Source organism: Rattus norvegicus, chromosome 1 (assembly GCF_036323735.1).
Source record: "Rattus norvegicus strain BN/NHsdMcwi chromosome 1, GRCr8, whole genome shotgun sequence".
Taxonomy (NCBI): Eukaryota; Metazoa; Chordata; class Mammalia; order Rodentia; family Muridae; genus Rattus; species Rattus norvegicus.
The window spans coordinates 46,083,747-46,098,886 of NC_086019.1; the positions used below are offsets into that span (position 1 = coordinate 46,083,747).

General features: G+C 43.9%; 1 pseudogene; it reads left to right on the top strand.

Moving 5' to 3' along the window:
• Positions 1-13,122: 13,122 nt before the first annotated feature.
• Rnu6-859 (RNA, U6 small nuclear 859) lies at positions 13,123-13,220 on the top strand (annotated as a pseudogene).
• Positions 13,221-15,140: the final 1,920 nt, after the last annotated feature.

The window sequence follows — 15,140 nt, forward strand, 5'->3', positions numbered from 1 at the left end:
GCCATGCTCTTGTTTCTGTAAGAGCTGCCCTCAGAGGGTGTCCTTTGACAGACTGTTGAGAACAAACTCTTAAAGTCCCTTAGGTCATTCTGCAAGTGCTAATGGGTTTAATGGAGTCTTCTGCTGAGCTCTGGTCACCTGATCATACACAATTTCCCCACAGAATTTGAAATGCTTGTTCTTTCATATGTTTTACAAGCATGTTATCTTTAAAAAAAAATGCAGCTAACTGGCTGAGCAGACCTGTTTTAAATTTCTGAGATGAATAGTGGTATAGCACTCAGGAGGTAGAAACAGGAGGATCTTGAGTTCAGAACCAGACAGCGTGTCTCAGTTAGGATTTTACTTCTGAGAACAGACACCATGACAAGGCAACTCTTGGTCAACATTTGATTGGGGCTGGCTTACAGCTTCAGAGGTTCAGTCCATTATCATCAAGGTGGGAGCATGGCAGCATTCTGGCATGCATGGAGCTGGAGGAGCTGAGAGTTCTACATCTTCATCTGAAGGCTGCTAGTTTAAGACTCACTTCCAGGCAGCTAAATAAGGGTCTTGAAGCCCAAGCCCACAGTGACACACCTTCTGCAACAAGGCCACACCCACTCCAACAAGGCCACACCCACCCCAACAAGGCCACACCCACTCCAAAAGGCCACACCCACTCCAACAAGGCCACACCCATTCCAACAAGGCTACACCCATTCCAACAAGGCCACACCCACTCCAACAAGGCCACACCTCCTAATAGTACCACTCTCTGGACCAAGTATATACAAACCATGACTCAGGGCTATGTGGCAAGTGTAAGGCTTAGACTACTGAGATTCATAACAAGACCCGATTGAGGGTGGAGCGCAGTGGCAGAATGCTTGCCTAGCACACAAGGACTGGGGTTCAATCACCTGAAGAAGAAAAAAATACGTTTTTTTTTAATGCCCAAGCATCTCCATTTCAATACTTTGATCATGAGATTTACTTTAAAAATAAGATGAACTCTTGCCACCTGGTTAAAATGCACCCGAAGGAAAGAAAAGAAATTGGTATGAGACACTAGAAAAAGAAAATAAACCCAAGTCCCACTGCACCAGTCAAGGGCTGTCCCCATCGGCCGTGTGACTGGCGCTCTGGACATGCTCTCAGGGTCCCTGGCTTTCCCCAGAGGATGAAGCAAAACAACTAGAAGTTGCCGCTCAGAGATACGACAGTTACAGCCTCCAGGCCTCAAGTGACTTCCTCCTTGTCCATTCTTACTGTGTACTCTTCTACATCAAAAGAATGACATTTTAATGAAACATACTATTTTGTACAGTTGATATATGCTAATACTTTTTAAGAAAACTGACTTCTTCAGACAATCCATGATGATATTGACTTTACATGATTATCATTCTAAATGTAACCTATTGTTTTGAATATGGATAAATTTCCATGCCATTACTAAAACAATCGAGTCTCTTGGCAGATTTCCAGTGTGTACCACCATAGAGGTCCTTAGATTATAAATCTAAAATCCACACAACAGTTGCTAAACTTGGTGGGCGTGGTAGCCCAGTTATAATCCCAGCACTTGGGAGACAGAGGCAGGAAGATAAGAAGTTCAAAGTCATTTATAACTAAGTAGAGAGGTTGGGGCTAGCCTGGGCTATATGAGATCTATTTTCCCAAAATAAACAATGACAAAACACCCAAATTGTTAAACTTAAACTTAACAAGAAGTGGGGAGATGTTGCTAAGAAGACACCAAGTTTTAGTTGCAAGATGTTTAGTTCAGGAGCTCTTCTGCCTGGCTTGATGATTCTAATTGATAATAGTGTGTTGCGTACTTGAAGCTCTCTAGACCTATGTCCTCCTCATGGGTGTCTGTGTGAAGGGAGCGCTATGGCACCCTTATCATAGAGGATCATTAAATAGCTATGCATACATCAAAGCAGCATGCTGTACACCTTAGGTAGTAAGCATGGTGGGTGGTCCTGATGTGTAATCTCAAAATTGGTAGGTATGCCCGGGGATGAGGATGGCCAAGTGAGGCTAAGTGTCAGGCTGGAGTAGCTGTCCCATTTACCTTAGGCTAAATCAGGCCAGAGGACAGATTGCAGGAGCCAAGTCTAACTTTCTTTTTCTTTTTTTAATTATATTTCTTATTAGTTTTGTTTTGTTTTTCAAGAAAGAGTTTCTTTGTGTAACTCTAGCTGTCCTGGCACTCTCTCTATAGACCAGGTTGGCCTCAAACTCACAGAGATCCACCTGTCTCTGCCTCCTGAGTGCTGGGACTAAAGGCATATGCCACTGCCTTGCTTATATTTTTAATTATTTACAACAATTTTTTACTTTAAATATATATTTTTTTGGTTCTTTTTTTCGGAGCTGGGGACCGAACCCAGGGCCTTGTGCTTCCTAGGCAAGCGCTCTACCACTGAGCTAAATCCCCAACCGATTTTAAATATATTTTAATAGTATTCTGCCACTCACCCAAGTCCTTTCAGATCTTCTCTACCCCTCCCTACCCAACCCAACTTTAAGTTTGTTTTCAGGAAAAAAAATACAATAAACCAACAGAATGAAATAAAACAACACCCCCAAAACAAAACAAAACCACCCCCACACCAATAACCAAATAAAAGCATACACACACACACACACACACACACACACACACACACACGCACACAAAACAAACAAACAAAAACCTGTAGAGTTCATGGTATGTTGGTGGACTATTCCTGAACATGAGGCCTGAGAGGTTGGTATACCCTGTTTTACTCCACTGAAGAAAACTGATCTCCCCTCATCCAGAAAGTATAAATAACGGTTCAGCTATTCGCCTTTGTCCTAATGGTTTTACATTCATTCACTTTTTGACATAACAAAATAAAGCGTAAGATAAAAGAAAAACTATCACAATGAAGTTGGACAAGACAAACCAACGAAAGGAAAAGAGCCCAAGGAGAGGCAGGAGAACCAGAGAGCCACTCCTTCGAGCGGTCAGGAATCCCACAAAAAGACTAAACTGGAAGCCATCATATGTACACAGAGGACCTGGTGCAGACTTTCAGCCGTGGGTTCTGGGGACCAAACTCAGATCACCAGGCTTGGCAGTGAACAACTTCCCCACTGAGCTAGGCCTGATATCACACGGAGAAGCCTGCCGCAGAGGGTGTGGACTGTTCGACACGAACAGTGACAACAAACTGATCACCAAGCAAGTTTTAAGTAGTATGTATCCATATCACCAAGCCTCTATATGATCATGGACATACAGTAGGCCTCTCCATCTCTCCTAAGCTACTGTCGACAAGTGTAATCACAATGTTATAAGCCAAAAGCTATTGAGTTGTTTTCCTCACGGCTGTGATTGAATCCCTGCCAAGATGCAGCTTAAGGGAGGTCTGACCCCACAGTGACTCACTCACCATCTCCAGCTAGGCCACATACCTCAAGGGTCACTCCCAACTGGGGACCACATATTCAAACCCACGAGCTGATGGCGGGGCATTTCACACCCAAACCACAACAGCTATTGTAAATGAGAGACTTAATCGGAACGTATGTAAACCAGAATGCACATTTCACATACAGAGCCCTGAGAGCAACTGAATCGAAGCTTTAGTTAGGGCCTCTGGCCCCGGCTCAGCAGCCTTCCAGGTGTATCCAAAGCGCTCTCTCTCTCTCTCTCTCTCTCTCTCTCTCTCTCTCTCTCTCTCTCTCTCTCTCTCTCTTTCTCTCTGTTGCCCCCATGCCTTTGGCAGGAAAGAACACAGGAACCAAAGTGGCTGTTTAAAATAATAGGAGCCAAGATAAACCCACTTTTCCTGAGAAACAATAGGAACTAAAGGTCTGCTGGGACCAAACTCACCACAGCTGATTAGAATGTCTTCCAGGCTGAGTGCTGGCCTGGATGTGGGGTTAGGGGTGGGGAGATGATGAGGGTCTATTTGCCGTCTTAATTGCCATGAACATTCACCAGAGCCAGCAGCTTATGCTTCCACTTCCATGCCCTTTCTCCTGCGGAATGATCAGTGTTAAGCCTCCTCTCTTGGACCACATCTTTGTTTGGTTTTCACATTTTTTCCGACGTTAACAGTAAAGGGCTCCATTTTTGCAATTAACAAGCTGGACCACCCACAACTGCTGTAAATCTTTGGGTGATTTTTGGTATACTCTATGTTGTTTTCAATCCATATTCAGAAGCAACTCTATCCTTGTCTGGAAAGAATCATGCTTTGAATATGCACCCTACATGGACAGGACAGGGCAGCTTAGAAGTACTTCCTTTGGAAGGGATAGCTAACCTCGCTCACACATCCAGCACTCAACAATTAACGTCTCTATCTCCTTTTCCATAGGTCCAGAGTTCAAAACAGGTTCAAGTGCAATTATCACAGTCTGTTCTCAAATTTATTCTAAGGAGACTCTTGCTGATGGCAAGCACACAGTGACACTGCTTGTGAACATACTTGGTCCAGTCCTCTCTCTCTCTCTCTCTCTCTCTCTCTCTCTCTCTCTCTCTCTCTCTCTCTCTCTCTCCAGGATGTCTCTGTGTAGCCCAGCCATTCTAGAACTATGGATTAGGCTGGCCTCAAACTCTTGCTTCTGCCTCTAAAGTGTTGGGATTAAAGAATTAAACCACCATCTGGCTTGCTCTATCTTGGGTGTCTCTTTTCTCTCTCTGGCTAACATGCTCATATTCATATATTCTCTCTCTCTCTCTCTCTCTCTCTCTCTCTCTCTCTCTCTCCTCTCTCTCTCTCTCTCCCTCTCCCTCTCTCTCTCTGGCATACATGTACACAATATGCATGTTTCTATACCTATTCCCATGTGTGAGAGTGCACATATGAGGACTGTGCCTTAGCAAAACTCCACGTGAGTCTGTATCAGCTGGCATCACTCTGCCAATTGGCCAAGTCCATGAAGCAGCAAGAAGTCCCCAGGACACCACCAGAAGTTTTTTGCTGTATTTCTCTCTGTGAAGTCATGACAAACAGAGCTCAGCAATGCAATGTAAGGCAAACCAATGCATGTGTGTCATTAGCTAAGAGTCCTCTACGTGTCCTTTCATGTGCGTGCTTTATCAAAAGATCCTTTCACCTGTGTCTGCTTCAGCAACGTTCTTTGACATAACTGACTTTCCAAAGAAAGCAGAAGTCTCCACTTCAGGTTATTTCTGTCATTTGCCCACTTAATCAAATCAACAACTGTGATTTGTGGATATGATGCCTTCTGTGATATTTATACTCCAGCTTTGAATTTTGCAGACATGGACACATTAGGCAACACAGCATAAGGCCAGCGAACTCTGCAGATTTATTGCATCTCAGTGAGCAGCATCTTCAGGGAGAAAGGAGTCTGACGGAGACCATGAAACTACCCTTTGATCCAGTGGTTCTCAACCTGTGGTTCATGACCTTTTTGGGGTCAAATGACTCTTCTGCAGGGGCTGCATATCAGATATTTACATTACAATTCATAGTGGTGACAACATTACAGTTATAAAGTAGCAACAACAATAACTTTATGGTTGGAGGTCACCATAACACGAGGAACTGTATTAAAGGGTCATAACATTAGAAAGTTTGAGAACCACTGCTCTAATCCTAAATTCTTCAAAGTAATAAACCCTAGGGGCTAGGAAGACTGCCCAGCAGTTAAGAGCTTGTACTGAGGAGAAACTTTCCATGGCTTTTCCTCTTTATTATTAGACGATTGTTGTATACAACAATGGTTTTCGCTATGTGGTATATACGTGCATATAATGTACTTCAGCAGCAGGTAAGGCATCATCGACAGCATCTGTTGCTGCTCTAGGTGATCCTAATTAAACTCACTGTCTCCATGACAGCAACAAATACACAAAGGTAAGGCAGGACTAATCAGAAGTGGGAAAGGAGTTCCCAGGAGTGGGAAGGACACAAGGGAGCATGATGGGGGTGGAAATGCCCCAAATCCATTTTATATGTGTCATAATGTATATATCGTCAATGAAGCCCTTCATCGTCTATAATTAGTATACTCTCACTTTTAAATTAAAAACAGCACCCCAGAAAATGAGTAACAAACTGTAATCTCTGACTAAGAAGATGGGTGTTCCCCAGTCCCAACTATGCTGACACCCTGATCTCAGATTCCCCAGCCTCTGACACTGTGGGGGAAATCAATCTCTACGGTGTATGTAAAGCACCCAGACTGTCCTTTGCCACAGCTGACAGAACTAAGACAAACTGCTTTATTCATCATTTTACTTGCCTGCCTCCTCCCCTCCTCCCCTCCCTCCTCTCCATCCTGCTCCTCCTCCTCCCCATCCTGCTCCTCCTCCTCCCCATCCTGCTCCTCCTCCTCCTACTTCTTCTTCTCCTCTTCCTCTTTCTTTTCCTTCTTCACACCCAGCAGAATCCCATTTTCTTTCTAACAGCGAAATCTGTTCAAATTGGCAGCGGAAAATTCCTATACCTCCTGATCCCCAAAGGAAAAATATTCTCGGGGCTGACTGTGTGTAGCTGTGTGACATCAAAATGATTCTTGAGGTTGGAGAGATGGCTCAGTGGTTAAGAGCACTGACTGCTCTTCCAGAGGTCCTGAGTTCAAATCCCAGCAACCACATGGTGGCTCACAACCATCTGTAATGGGATCTGATGCCCTCTTCTGGTGTGTCTGAAGATAGTAAATAAATACATCTTTTAAAAAAAATGATTCTTGATAGAATGAATTAACCTCCTCACCCCACCCCTTTTTTTGTTCTCCCACTGAAGGATTTCTCAAAGCAAATTTATAATAAACAAACAAACAAACAAACAATAAGCAAGCCAGCAAGTGAGTATGGTAAGTTTTTATTCAAAGTATTATATGAACTCTTGTCATTAAAGAACAGTTTTGATCAAACACAGGGTGAAAATCAGCTAGAACTTTCTGTAAGGACACAGTGGAGAGAAGCTGGCTTAACTAGCAACCGCTCCTGCTTGTGCCTGAGCTTCCAAACTCCTCTCAGTCTCACAACCAAGTAAGTCACTGGAATTTCCTTTTCTATTAAATTATTCACTTTACATCCCAATCGCAACCCCCCTCTACCCCCAGCGCCCCCTCACAGGGCCCCTCTTCCCACCCCTCCCCTTCACCTCTGAGAAGGGGAAAGTCTCCACCCTGGGTACCAACCTACCATGGCACATCAAGTCACTGCAAGACTAGGCACATCCTCTCCCACTGAGGCCGGACAAGGAGGGCCAAGTAGGGGGATGGGATCCACAGCAGGCAACAGAGACAGGGACAGCCCCTGCTCCAGTTGTTGGGGACCCACAGGAAAACCAAGCTGCATACCTGCTACATGTGCGCAGGAGTCGCTGGAACTTCTGAGGCCAGCGGGCGATTAAACGCTGAAGCTGAAATCCCCAGAGAGCCAGTCTCTGCAATCTGTGAAGCACGCTCGGACAGTGCAGGACACGGTTCCTGAGAAGATGCTCTCGACTTTCCACAGACTTCAAATTGGACTCAGCCCTCAATTGGAGAGTGTGAAGAAAACTGCTCTTCCGGTGGAAAAAAAAAATAAGTTAGGGTTTGCGGGAAGGGGGAACGTGTATTTGATAATACCCCGTTTCTCCTTCAGACAGACACCAAAGGGTCCTACATAGAATTCTTAGTATATGCTGCAGTTTGTAAGTAAGCCACTATTTACGGAAGTATAACATGCTTCCGTGTGTTAGGCAAGGGTGAAGACCGTGAGAGAACGGCAGGATGGACTTTTTCTTGAGACAGAGTCTCATGTATCCCAGGCTGGCCTCAAACTCACTGTGCAGCTGAAGATGATCATAAACTTACCCTGCTGCCTTCCTGCCACCTCCCGAGTGCTGGGGTTCAAAGCAGGAGCCACTGGGCCTGGCTTACGTGGTACTGAGGACAGAACCCAGCAGCGGGTGCCTGTTAGCCAGGCACTCCACCCACGGAGCCGCATCCCCGGCCCTTGACAGATGGTTGTAGAATGTCCGTATCAGTGTGACCAGCCCTAAATGAAGGTGTGCAACATTTCCTGCACTGCCAAAACCTCCATTCCTTCCTCCTGGTCGGTTCCATGTACCAGCCAGGACTGAAGTCACATGACAACTGTAGCCACACTGTTCAATTGCCTGTTTTTCAGACATTCCACATTGTTCTCATTTATTTGCTGTTGACTGTGATTATGTTTTGATTTGCTACTTTGGTTTTCGTTCTTTGACAATTTCACAAATGTTTATAATGTGTTTGGTTTGTCTCCACTCTCCATCTCCCCACTGAACCACTCCTCCTCCTCCTCCTCCTCCTCCTCCTCCACTTCCTCTTTCTCCTCCTCCACCTCCTCCTCCTCCTCCTCCTCCTCCTCCTCCTCCACTTCCTCTTTCTCCTCCTCCACCTCCTCCTCCTCCACCTCCTCCTCCTCCACCTCCTCCTCCTCTTCCTCCTCTTCTCAATAACTCAGCCTGCTGTTTCCTTGTTTTTGATTTGGTTTAGTCTTTTCGTGAGCCCCCGGTTTAAATAGGAATGCTCGCATGAGCAAGGGTGGGAAGTTCTTCTCTGGATCACGATACCAGCAGCTGTCCCACTGAAGGAAGTAGCTGGTTACTTGCTACAGGCTTAATTATCTTGACCTATTTAGAACTGATATTTGGGAATCTATTAAAGTAAGTGCCAGAATTATTTTCCCATATGGATAAAGCAGTAATCAGCACCACTGATTTAAAATCATTAAAGATATCATCTTCCCCCCCCCCCCCCGCTCCATCACAATGGCAGCTTTGTCATTCCTTGGGTGGCCACATGGATACAGGGCTGTTTCTGCACTAGTACCCATTCTATTGTATTTCCCCTCTGTGCACCTGTTTGTAATGCCGTTAACAAAGGAGGCTCGCCTATGCTACCCTTTAATGGGCCTGCATATGAGATTAACCCTTGGCTGACATCTGGGAAATTGGATTGGGGAAGAGCTCCCACCGTTTTTTTAAACGGATGAGAGTGGCTCATTGTGCCTAAAATGCTCATATAAATGTATAATTTCTCTGAAGATTTGCCTTCCTTCGAGGAGCCTGGATTGTGGTGTGGGCTCATGCCTGCAGAGGGCCTCCGTGAGAAGCCTTCCCCAGATGCTCAGTCTCTGGTGAGCATCTCTAAGGGACGGTTTGCATGACTGCTGAAATCCACTGAGAGGATTAAACACACCCCGAGTGGCTCCGCAGAGAGCCTGTGGACAAGAACTCCTGGAGCCTCACCTGACTTTGTTTGGTTTCACCCTGCACACAATTCTCTTTCTGATCTCACTTCATATATTGTGTTCTGTCCCCTTTCACCACAACATAAAACTTGTATCCTCTTGTAATACAACAAAGCCATAAGCACAAACACCCTGGGGCCTGCTACTCAATTATCTGTCTGGTCTGAGCCATCCCTGGCTGTGCTCTTAGGGAATATTAGCACAGTACCATGCTGTCTTAATGACAATCGACAGACAGACAGACAGACACACCAGACACACCAGACACACACACACACACACACACACACACACACACACACACACAGAGCAGTGGAAGTTTGCCAGGCCAAGCATGGGGCTAACTAGCTTTCAAACCTAGTTTAATGCTTCCCAATATCCAAAAAGAATTGTTATTGTCTTAACAGTAAACAAGGTCTTAATAAAGTTTCTTTTTAATGTGCTGGAGTTATATATTATGTATCAGGACTAGGAAGTGGCTCAGTCAGTTCTGTGTCCACTGCCCAAGCATTAGAACCTGAATTCAGATCCCCAGAATCCTCGTAAAACCTGGGCACTGTGGCCTGAGCCAGTAATCCCAGCACTGGGGAGATGCTCCCTGGAGCCTCCTGCAAGTTAATCTAGCCAAACTGGTGATCTTGAGACTCAGAGTGAACCAGTCTCGACTGCTTACCTATTCCATCTTCTTAGAATGGTTAAGACACAATTATCTGACTTCTGTCACTTGAGCATTAGTTGAAAAATAATTTTTTTCTGTGTTGAGGAAAATACACACAGAGTCACGCACTATGTAACGATGTTTGATCAGTGATGAACATGATAACGGTCCCATGAGTCTATGCCACCCTGTGACATCACAGTCACTTCAGTTTATATAAGTACAGTCTGTGGTGTTTGAGGGCTGAAATCATTTAATGATACATTTGCCAGAATCCCTGCTAGCCAGTGAATCATGGTTGCATGTGTACAGGTGTGTGTGTACATATTATGTGCACGTGTGCCCACATGTATGTATGTGTGTGTGTGTGTGTGTGAGTCTGTTTATCCATACATCTGTCTACCAACCTGTATATCCATGGACTCCACATCTGAGATTGAATTGTCAATTGGTCCTCACCTTGGTGCTTTTGGGAAGTGGTGAAGCCTTTAGGAGGTGGATTTTAACACGAAGGCTTCAAGGCACCATCTCGAAGGAGATGAAGAATGTTGTGGGATAGAATCTTAAGCCTCCTCCATCCCCACCCCCATGCTTTCACTCTACTATATCTCTCTGCCATGACCCAAATCAATGGAGCTCACCAACCATAGAATGAAAATCGCTTATGACTGTGAACCAGATAAAAACCACTTCTCGGGGGTGGGGATTTAGCTCAGTGGTAGAGCGCTTGCCTAGAAAGCACAAGGCCCTGGGTTCGGTCTTCAGCTCCGGGAAAAAAAAAAAAAAAAAAAAAAAAAAAAAACCTTCTCTTTGTAAGCTGTTTGTCTCAGGCATTTCTGAAGTCACAGGAGCTGATGAGTGCTAATATTATACTGGGCTATGTTGTATGTACACAGACCACGTGCAAATACTATATCAGTTCATGTAAGGAATTCAGAATCTGTAGATTTGGGGTATTCTAGAATAGAAGGGTACCTGAAACCCATTGCCCAAGACAGTCAAGGGGCAGCAGTACATGCTGAAAATCTCCCTGGCTCAGACTTATTACCCAGACCTATCTCAAGATAGAGTAGATACGCCAGAGTGACGTTTCTAACACTGTAAATTTCTTAGGATTCCCCAGACAATAAGCTTAAAGCTCTCAAGTGTCTCCCCTCACTGAGGTTTTTATGTGGGAAGAGCAGATACAGATATTTTAGATGGGGGGATTCCATTTATACCCCCACTCCTCCCCTGCCATTAAAGAGCTTTATCCCTTCCATGATGCCAAGTAAGAACTGCCCTAGTTGGGTCTGTGGACTTGGTGTGACAGTGAACTTTTTGTCAAATTCTCAGTTGAGAAATCTATAACAAGACATTTGATAATCAGTAATCAATGACTGGGCTAAGGAGTGGTCGGCCATTGTCCTGCATCACTAGTAGCTGTAGAATATGGGAAAGGTAACTGAGCTCTTCCTGAGGACCAGGCCTGTGTGTGCCCTCATACGAAGGGCTTACTTCAGGTTCTATTTATAAGGACAAACTCCAGGGACACACACTCTAGCACCCCAGCAAAGAAAAGCAGAAACAGTCATCAGAGGTCATCTAAATGCCATGGGAGCCAACTAGGCTGAGAATGCATTGACAAAGAGGTAAGATTGACTCTGAGGTAGAGTAATCCATCTGATAACACCTTCCAGGTCATGAAAATTCTAGACCACTTTAGGATGGGCCAGATAAGAAAGTGCTTTCCTGTTCTCCTGCCTCATTCCTACCTCAGTGAGGAAAAGGGGGAGAACAGGAACAGGAAGAAAGCCATCTGGGCCATTTAACCAAGCACAGGATGGCCCCGGCTTCAGACCTTAGCTGCATGTGCCAGTGCAGGAAAAGGAAGAGAAAGTGAGTCAGTGCTAAATCAGTTTGAAAGTTTTAACTGACGAGTAGGAATAAACGCGTGGATTCCCAAATCAAGAGCCTTTGTGATCAGAAATTCTTCTGGAGCTTTCTGGGATGCAGTGGTGGCTGCCGTTGGGCCCTGTTCCATCTGCTCCTGTCCAGACTTAACTGCAGTTCGCTCCTGCCAAGGTACAAGTCATCCAGAAAGCCACGCCACAACTATGGCTTTTGATGACACCAGAAAGACGTCCGTGGAACCCAAATCCGAATCACGTTCACTAGCCACAATAAAGTCATTGGAAAAGGTGCCTGCCAACTTGATCAGAGGCACAAAGGAAAAGAATTCAAAAGGGAAAGGACCAGTGTACATGCCTAAGACACTGAGTCTCACTACAAGAAAAACCCTCTCTGGAGACAATTCCAAGGTCTGGGCTCAGTTCCAGGTGAGAATCCACAAGTGACTCATTGACTTATGGTCTCATTCCCAGGAGCACATTCTCTTTAACTAACGGTGGCAGGGCAATGGTGCTACATGCCTTTAACCCTAACATTCACTAGGAAGGCAGAAGCAGGCCAGCCTGGTCTACATAGAGGGAGTTCTAGGACAGCCAGGGCTACATAAAGAAACCCTGTCTCAAAAAATAAGAAAAGTGTCTCTGTATCTACTTCTCAGTAAGGAGAAAAAGGAAGATATTGTGCATCCATTACAATGGCAATTGCCTAAAAGGACAGCTAATACCAAATGACTAAGCTGATGTGGAGAAAAAAGATGTCCGTGCCTCGAGGGTGGACTATAAAACGGAATAACCATCAGAATGCAAGTAGACAGTTTCTTAGAAAGAAGAATGTACTTTTATAGACAATCTAACAATTGCAGCAAGTGGGACCCACCCAAGACAGGAAGAAAACCGTGTTCACACCAACTTATGTATGACTACCTTGCCACAGTCGCATGCTACAGAGTTCATTGCCCCAAAACTAGAAACAACCCTGGTGTCAGCCCTAGTGAGAACTCAAGGCATCCAGGTAATTAAGTAGAATTCAGCATTAAGGTCTGAATTATTACGTGGGATGAATTGTTACATGAATAAATGGCATTTCAAAAATGTTGTGCTAAGGGGTTGGGGATTTAGCTCAGTGGTAGAGCGCTTGCCTACCAAGCGCAAGGCCCTGGGTTCGGTCCCCAGCTCTGAAAAAAAGAAAAAAAAAATGTTGTGCTAAGTACTACGGAGAAGAGGAGATAGATAGCTTACCTGGCAAACTGTTTGCCTTACAAATATGAGGGCCTAGGTTTTAGATCCACATTTCACATTTTAAAAAAGGGGGGCTGGAAAGATGGCTCGACAGTTATCACTGACTGCATGCTTGCTTTAGCAGCCCATCTACTACATGGCACAGAGAAGATTAGCATGGCCCCTGCACAAGGATGACACCCAAATTTGTGAAGCGTTCCATGTTTTTAGAAACAAAAGGCCATTACCTAATTTGTTCTATGAAGCCACAGTTACATTGATACCTAAACCACAAAGAGATCCATCAAAGAAAGAGAGCTTCAGACCAATATCCCTTATAATCTATGCAAAAATAATAAAATACAAGCAAACCAAATCCAAGAACACATCAAAATGATCATTCACCATGATCTAGTAGGCTTCATCCCAGAGAATGGTTCAATATACAAAAATCCATCAACATAATCTGCTATATAAACAAACTCAAAGGAAAAGAACACATGTTCATCTCATTAGGTGCTTAAAAAGCCTTTGACAAAATACAACACCCCCTCATGTTAAAAGTCTTGGAAGATCAAGGCCTACACCTAAACATAATAAAAAGCAATATACAGCAAACCAATAGCCAACATCAAACTAAATGGAGAGAAACTTGAAGCAATCCCTCTAAAATCAGGGGCTAGACAAGGCTGCCCACTCTCTCCCTACTTATTCAATATAGTTCTTGAAGTTCTAGTCAGAGCAATCAGACAACAAAAGGAGGTCAAACAGATACAAATTGTTAAGAAGAAGTTAAGATATCACTATTTGCGGGTGATATACTAGTATACATAAGCGACCCCAAAAATTCCACTGGAGAACTCCTACAGCTGATGAATAACTTCAGCACGTGGCTGGATAAAAAATTTACTCAACAAATCAGTAGCCTTCCTCTACTCAAAAAGGCTGAGAAAGAAATTAGGGAAACAACACCCTTCACAATAGTCACAAATAATATAAAATACCCTGGTGTGACTTTAACCAAGCAAGTGAAAGATCTGTATGTCAAGAACTTTAAGTCTCTGAAGAAAGAAACTGATGAAGACCTCAAAAGATGGAAAGATCTCTCGGGGTTGGGGATTTAGCTCAGTGGTAGAGCGCTTGCCTAGCAAGCTCAAGGCCCTGGGTTCGGTCCTCAGCTCCGGAAAAAAAAAAAAAAAAAAGAGATGGAAAGATCTGCCATGCTCAAGGATTGTCAGGATTAATATAGTAAAATTGGCTGTCTTGCCAAAAGCGATCTACAGATTCAATGCAATCCCCATCAAAATTCCAACTCAGTTCTTCACGGAGATAGAAAAAGCAATTCTCAAATTCATCTAGAATAACAAAAAAACCAAGGGTAGGGAAAACTATTCTCAACAATAAGAAAACTTCTGGGGGAATCACCATCCCTGACCTCAAGCTGTATTACAGCTTGATTAGTAATTAAAAACAAAACAAAACCTGCCTGGTATTGGTACAGAGACAGGAAGGTAGATCAATGGAATAGAATTAAAGACCCAGAAATAAACCCACAACTATGGTCACCTTTGATAAAGAAGCCAAAACCATCCAGTGGGAAAAAGCATATTCAACAAATGGTACTAGTTTAAGTGGAGGTCAGCATGTAGAAGAATACAAATTGATCCATTCTTATCTCCTTGTACAAAGCTTAAGTCCATGTGGATCAAGGACCTCCACACAAAACCAGATTCACTGAACCTAATAAAAGAGAAAGTGAGAAAGAGCCTCAAAGACATATGGCTGAGGCTCTAAGATCAACTATAGAAAAATGGGATTTCATAAAATTGAAAAGCTTCTGTAAGTCAAAGGACACTGTCATTAGGACAAAATGGCAACCTACAGATTGGGAAAAGATCTTTATCAAAGAACCCTACATCCAATAGCGGTTAATATCCAATATATACAAAGAATTCAAGAAAGTAGACTTCAGAGAATCAAATAACCCTATTAAAAACGGGGTACAGAGCTAAAAAAAGAATTCTGAACTGAGGAATATCGAATAGCTGAGAAGTACCTAAAGAAATGTTTAACATCCTTAGTCATCAGAGAAATGCAAATCAAAAGGACCCTGAGAGTCAACTCACACCAGTCAGAATGGCTAAGATCA